This window comes from Neophocaena asiaeorientalis, unplaced genomic scaffold, assembly GCF_003031525.2.
Source record: "Neophocaena asiaeorientalis asiaeorientalis breed wild unplaced genomic scaffold, Neophocaena_asiaeorientalis_V1.1 scaffold521, whole genome shotgun sequence".
Lineage (NCBI taxonomy): Eukaryota > Metazoa > Chordata > Mammalia > Artiodactyla > Phocoenidae > Neophocaena > Neophocaena asiaeorientalis.
Window position 1 is genome coordinate 2,955,135 of NW_020174712.1, and position 5,796 is coordinate 2,960,930.

General features: G+C 37.7%; 1 protein-coding gene across 1 annotated transcript in view; it reads right to left on the minus strand.

The window, feature by feature from the left end:
* The window catches only part of LRP2BP (LRP2 binding protein), a 51,839-nt gene that overhangs the window by 45,602 nt on the left and 441 nt on the right, over nucleotides 1-5,796 (minus strand). The gene's annotated exons all lie outside the window — the stretch shown is intronic.

A 5,796-nucleotide genomic window follows, 5' to 3' on the forward strand; every position in this document is an offset into this window, starting at 1 on the left:
GGGAATGTGAATTGGTACACCCACTCTGGAGAACAGTATGGAAGTTCCTTAAAAAACTACACATAGAACTACCATATGACTCAGCAATCCCACTAGTGGGCATATACCCTGAGAAAGCCAAAATTAAAAAAGATTCATGTACCAAAATGTTCATTGCAGCTCTATTTACAATAGCCAGGAAACCAAATGTAAGGTAGATAGCTAGTGGGAAGCAGCCGCACAGCTCAGGGAGATCAGCTTGGTGCTTTGTGACCACCTAGAGGGGTGGGATAGGGAGGGTGGGAGGGAGGGAGACGCAAGAGGGAAGAGATATGGGAACATATGTATATGTATAACTGATTCACTTTGTTATAAAGCAGAAACTAACACACCATTGTAAAGCAATTATACTCCAATAAAGATGTAAAAAAAATCACTTTGAGGTATGATTGACATATAAAAAGCTGTATATATTTAATGTATACAACTTGATGGAGTTGGACGTAAATATATACCCATGAAACCATCACCACAATCCATGCTAAGTATATTCATCATCTCCAAAAGTTTCTTCCCACCTAATTTATTTGAACACTAAAGCATAAGAGGTACCCTCTTAGCAAAATTTTAAGTATACAACACAATGTTGTTAACTGTAGGCACTGGGCTGTACAGTAGATCTCTAGTTCTTGCATAACTGAAACTTTATACCCTCTGCCCACCACCTCCTCATTCCGCACCTCCCCCCCAAACCCCTAGTAACAACCATTCTACTCTCTGCTTCTATGAGTCTATTTTAGATCCCTCGTATAAGTAGGATCATGTTATATTTGTTCTTCTGTGTCTGGCTTATTTCAGTTTGCATAATGTCCTCCAGGTTCTAAGGCTGAATAATATTCCATTTACATAGCTACCACATTATCTTCTCATTCAGTGACAGGCATTTAGGTTGCTTCCTTGTCTTGGCTATTGTGAATAATGCCACAGTGAATGTGGAGGGAAAAATCTCTCTTTGAGATTCTAATTTCAAATCCTTTGGCTGTATGCCCAGAAGCGGGGCTGCTGAATCATATGGTAGTTCTATTTTGAATACTTTGAGGAAGAGTGATAGATACTGCTTTCCATAGTGAATGAACCAATTTACAGACCTAATTTTCAAAGTATTTTGGTTACTTAGTTCTTAAAAAACATTAAGCATGTAAGAAATTTATCAATGGCACCTGCATAAAATAATTGGATAATAAAAATGATTTATTAGATAATTTGGGAAAATGTGTCAAAAGTTTGAAACTCAGCTGTTTTACTTAAAAATTACACATTATTTCAAGTAGCTGGAAAATGTAGAATATTAGATATATGCTTTGAGTAGAACTTATCTTGACATCATATATTACTGTATTTAGTTGTTTTAATTATTACTTGATTAGTAAAACCAACATTTTATCTATATATTTTCTCCTCTTAGGGACAAAGATTAACTTGAGTAGCATGTTAACAAATTTTGACAAATCTGAGTTACTGTAAGAAAATGAGTTTCAACTTTCTACACTAGATAAATTATATATCAAATATATCAATTAGCTATGGTCTACACAAAAAATATAATGCATGCTTTTTCTGAAGGTATCCTATATATTCAGCTACTCTCTGTTTCCTAAGTGAAAGAAATAGGTTGCACAATCAATGCAGTAAGAGCCCTCTTTTCTGGTATTATTGGGACTTGTAGTTTATCAATTAAACAAGAATCAAGGTGGAAATTAATGTGAGTATACAAACATATGATATACATTTTAACTTAAAATATGTATATATATAGTTATTTTCCCACCTTTTCACTTAGGGTCAGAAGTTATTTCTTTAAATAGAGAATGAATGTGAGAGTTCAGAACTGTCTTTCTTGCATAAACCATATGCATACAAATTCCAGATTATGTTTCTTTAAAATGGAATATGAATTGAAAAATGCCTGTGGAACAATTTGAGGGTAGAACTATTTCTCCCCATCCTTTACTGTTGATTTATCCTCACCTGCTTTGAAAGCATTTTTCTTACCTACTTGAGGAATCTGAAAGCATTCAATTTAGTCTTCTTAAAAATTATATCTCTCACTTCTTACCCATATCTCACCAGTTATATAATATTTAATTATATTACATATTATAATAATCCTTATAGTGTGGAAAAAAATTCAAACTGCTGTGATCCCAAGTAACTGAGTATTCTACAGAACAGCCTGGTAAGACCTCCCAGTGACCAGTGCAACCGGCAGTGTGTTTTACAGAGGAACTAAAGTGTATTGGTTAATCAGAATAAAAAATTAAATAGTGATCAGAATAAAAAGTAATAAAGTTGTGAGAAATTGTGAGATTTTTCGTTCCTTGTTTTTTTAAAACTAGCTTCATACTGGTTTAGGTATCTTCTGTCATTACTAAATCTAGAAAATTAACTAAGTGTAACTTTTGCAGTTTGACGTGCGACAGCAAAACTAGCATAAATTTCTTTTTCCTTCTTCACAATTTCACAAACAGAAGATTTGTTCTTACTGTAGATCTCAACAACCTCAGTGTCTGACTTCTTATCTTTCCTTATTACATCAAGAATTTTCACCTTTTTACTTAAAGGAAGGACTTTATAACTTCTTTGGCATATCTGAATTGCCAGCATCACTACTCTTGCGCTTTGGGGCCATTATTAAGTAAATAAGGGTTACTTGAACACAGTAACCCAGTAAATCTGATAACCCAGATGGCTACTAGGTGACTAACCTGGACAAAGGGATGATTCCCCTCCCAGGAGGGACGGAGATGGAGATGGAGTGAGATTTCATCATGCTACTCAGGGCGGCATGCAATTTAAATTTTATGAATTGTTTATTTCTGTAATTTTCCATTTAATATTTTCAGACCATGGTTGGTCTGAAACCACAGAAATTGAAAATGCGGATAACGGGGGACTACTGTAATTTTCTCTTTCTGTTCCAGGATCCCATCCAGGTTATCACGCTACATTTAGTCATCACGTCTCCTTAGCCTCCTCTGGTCTATGACAGATTCTCAGGTTTTCCTTGTTTTTTTTTTATAACTTTGACAGTTTTGTACTGGCCAGATATCCTGTAGAATGTCTCCCAACCTGGGTTTACCTGGTATTTTACTCATGGTTAGACTTGGGTTATGGACTTTTGGGAAGATGCAGAGATGAAGTATCCTTCTCAACACATCATATCAGGGGTGCATGCTATCATCATGACTCATCACTGATAATATCAACAAATACCTGGCCAGGGTAGTGTTTCACAGGTTTCTCCACTGTAAAGTTACCTTCCCCTCTTCCTATACTCTTACTCTTCAGAAGCAAGGCATTATGCGTGGCCCACACTCAAAAGAACAGTGTGGGGAGAGGATTAATCTCTATTTCCTGGAGTGGGGAGTGTCTACATGAAGTATTTGGAATTCTTTTGTAAAGAAGAGTTGCCTTTTCACTCCTCTCCTTCCTTCCCTTCCCTTCCCTCCCTCCCTCCCTTCCATCTACCCATCTATCTAAATATCTATCTATCCTTTGTGCTACAATATCCTGGAGAAGCAGTTGTTTATAATAACTACATAATTTATTACCTTCTCCAAGAAGTTTGAGTAAGCAAGGCTGGAAGGGTTTATATAATAAGGCACAAGAAGAATTTATTTGTGGGAAATCTTTTGCTTTTACAATCATACAAGGATCATACATGGATCTCCTGACTGCACATGCCAGTGAAGGCAGAATTACATTTGATTAGTTCAAACACATCTAGCAGCAAATTAAACATAAGTAGAATCAGCAATGCTTGGAAGAATGACTGTTGAATATGCATCTTAGACCATCTTCCACTTTAGAAAATTGATCCCACTTGCTACATGTTCAGTAAAATCTCCAGTTACTTGCCAGTAAGATATTGTCCCCCAAATGTATTTATTCTGTATATTTTTGTACTCTACCAGCTTTGTTCAGTTTTTAGACGGCTTTTAGGCCCATTTTTAAGACTAAACCAAATACTTACCTGAGATATAAAGAATTTTTTGGAAACATTATGAGCAATGGACAAGTATGCAGTGATTAAAGGGATAAAAGCTTTAACAACTACTCACAACATTCCCTTTCCTTGTGAAATTTAAATATGTCACAGGAAGTTAACAATAATTACCAGATTTAATCCATGCTGAACAGAATCTTGTTTTCAAGAGAAAGGATGTAATGTGGAAGTGCATCCATCACACAAATATCCCACTGCATGATATGTTAACTGCAAAACCTATGTTTAGAACTCTAGGAACTTCTTTGATAATACCTTGTATTAGTTAGGAAATCCTGAAGATGAACATCTGTGCAAAATTGAAGCTTTGAAAAACAGTACTTACCTAATTGAAAAATATGAGAAAAGGAAAACTGGCAATATGGACATGTGTTCTCATGTATCTCTGACATTCTTTAAATAGCATAAAAATGTACTGTGAATAGTTTAAATATTAAAGAACACAAGTACGATTCTATATATGTGTTTGAACATAAATACATATACACGTTTATGTTCGAGTATGCATATAAACAAACACGTTTAAAACTACCTCTTTGCAAATAAAAGAGCATTTTACTCACCATCCAAGTCTTCAAAGATTAACCCGCTGCAGCCGCTGAACAACAAGGCACTGGATGCTTCAGATGAAGAGATTAAGGTGATAACAGGATGGGCACTCTGTGCTTCAGAGGAAATTTAAAGATGAAAACGGGAGGCTCTGTGCTTTGGACAAACAGGCCCTTAGACACATGCATTTCACGAAGAGTTTTAATGAACCCCGCTTCCCATACATAGAAAAGCCCTATAATCATTAACTTGGGATATCTGTTCTTTGTGACGAGCAGCGATCTTTTACCAAGATACATTTGACTGCACGTGTTCCCTAACAACAACAAAATCACATATAAAATAGCCTGCCCCCACCTCTCTGGAGCAGTTCCTCAGAGCTATCCGAAGGCTGTCTCTGGGGCTACAGTCCTCAGTAAGACCCTGAATAAACCTTAACTCACACCTCTCATGTTGTGCATTTTTCTCTCAGTTGAAACCTTGGACCACTGCATGAGTCTAGTAATATGAATTACTGCAAAATTATTTTATGGCTAAAAGGCCACCTATCTTCACAGGACAATGAGCTTGTCCTCTACAAGCATTATAACAAACTTTCAGTCCTGCTCTCAAAGGTATCAGCAGATAGAAGGGAATCGCTGAAGATGTTAGGGAAAATACATATATGGCTGGAGCTTTAGCTTTTAGCTAGATTAACCCGAATAAAAAAGTGCTTAGGGAACGAGTCCAGAGATTATCTGACAGGCGGTCAATGGCTACGGTTTGAAGTCAGGATGTCTGTCTGTTCCTAAAGCTTTACAAAAACGAATTACTCAAGCTAAAGGAATGGCTCAGCATAAAGAGCTCCGGAGAGCCTTCCTCCCGCCACGCCCCAGCGGTTCAGAGCTAGTCCGCCCTGCCCACGGGGAAGAGCCCCAAGGGTCCTCAGCGTCCACGGCCCGGGCCCTTCGTTTATCCCCCAACTCTCCACATGATGAGTGGGGGGCTCCCGCCTCGGCAAGCTCAGGGCTAAAAGCTGGGGACCCTCAACACTTCCCTAGGCGGCAAGGCCAGCACTGCGCCTAACCCACCTCCAAGAGGGGTCACATTATAGTGGTTGGCTCGTTTTACATCATTCCCAGAACGGACATGGTATCATGTTAAACCCGAAAGGGTGGGGTTTGATAAACGATTTAAACCAGATGTCTAGTCCCGGGAGGGCG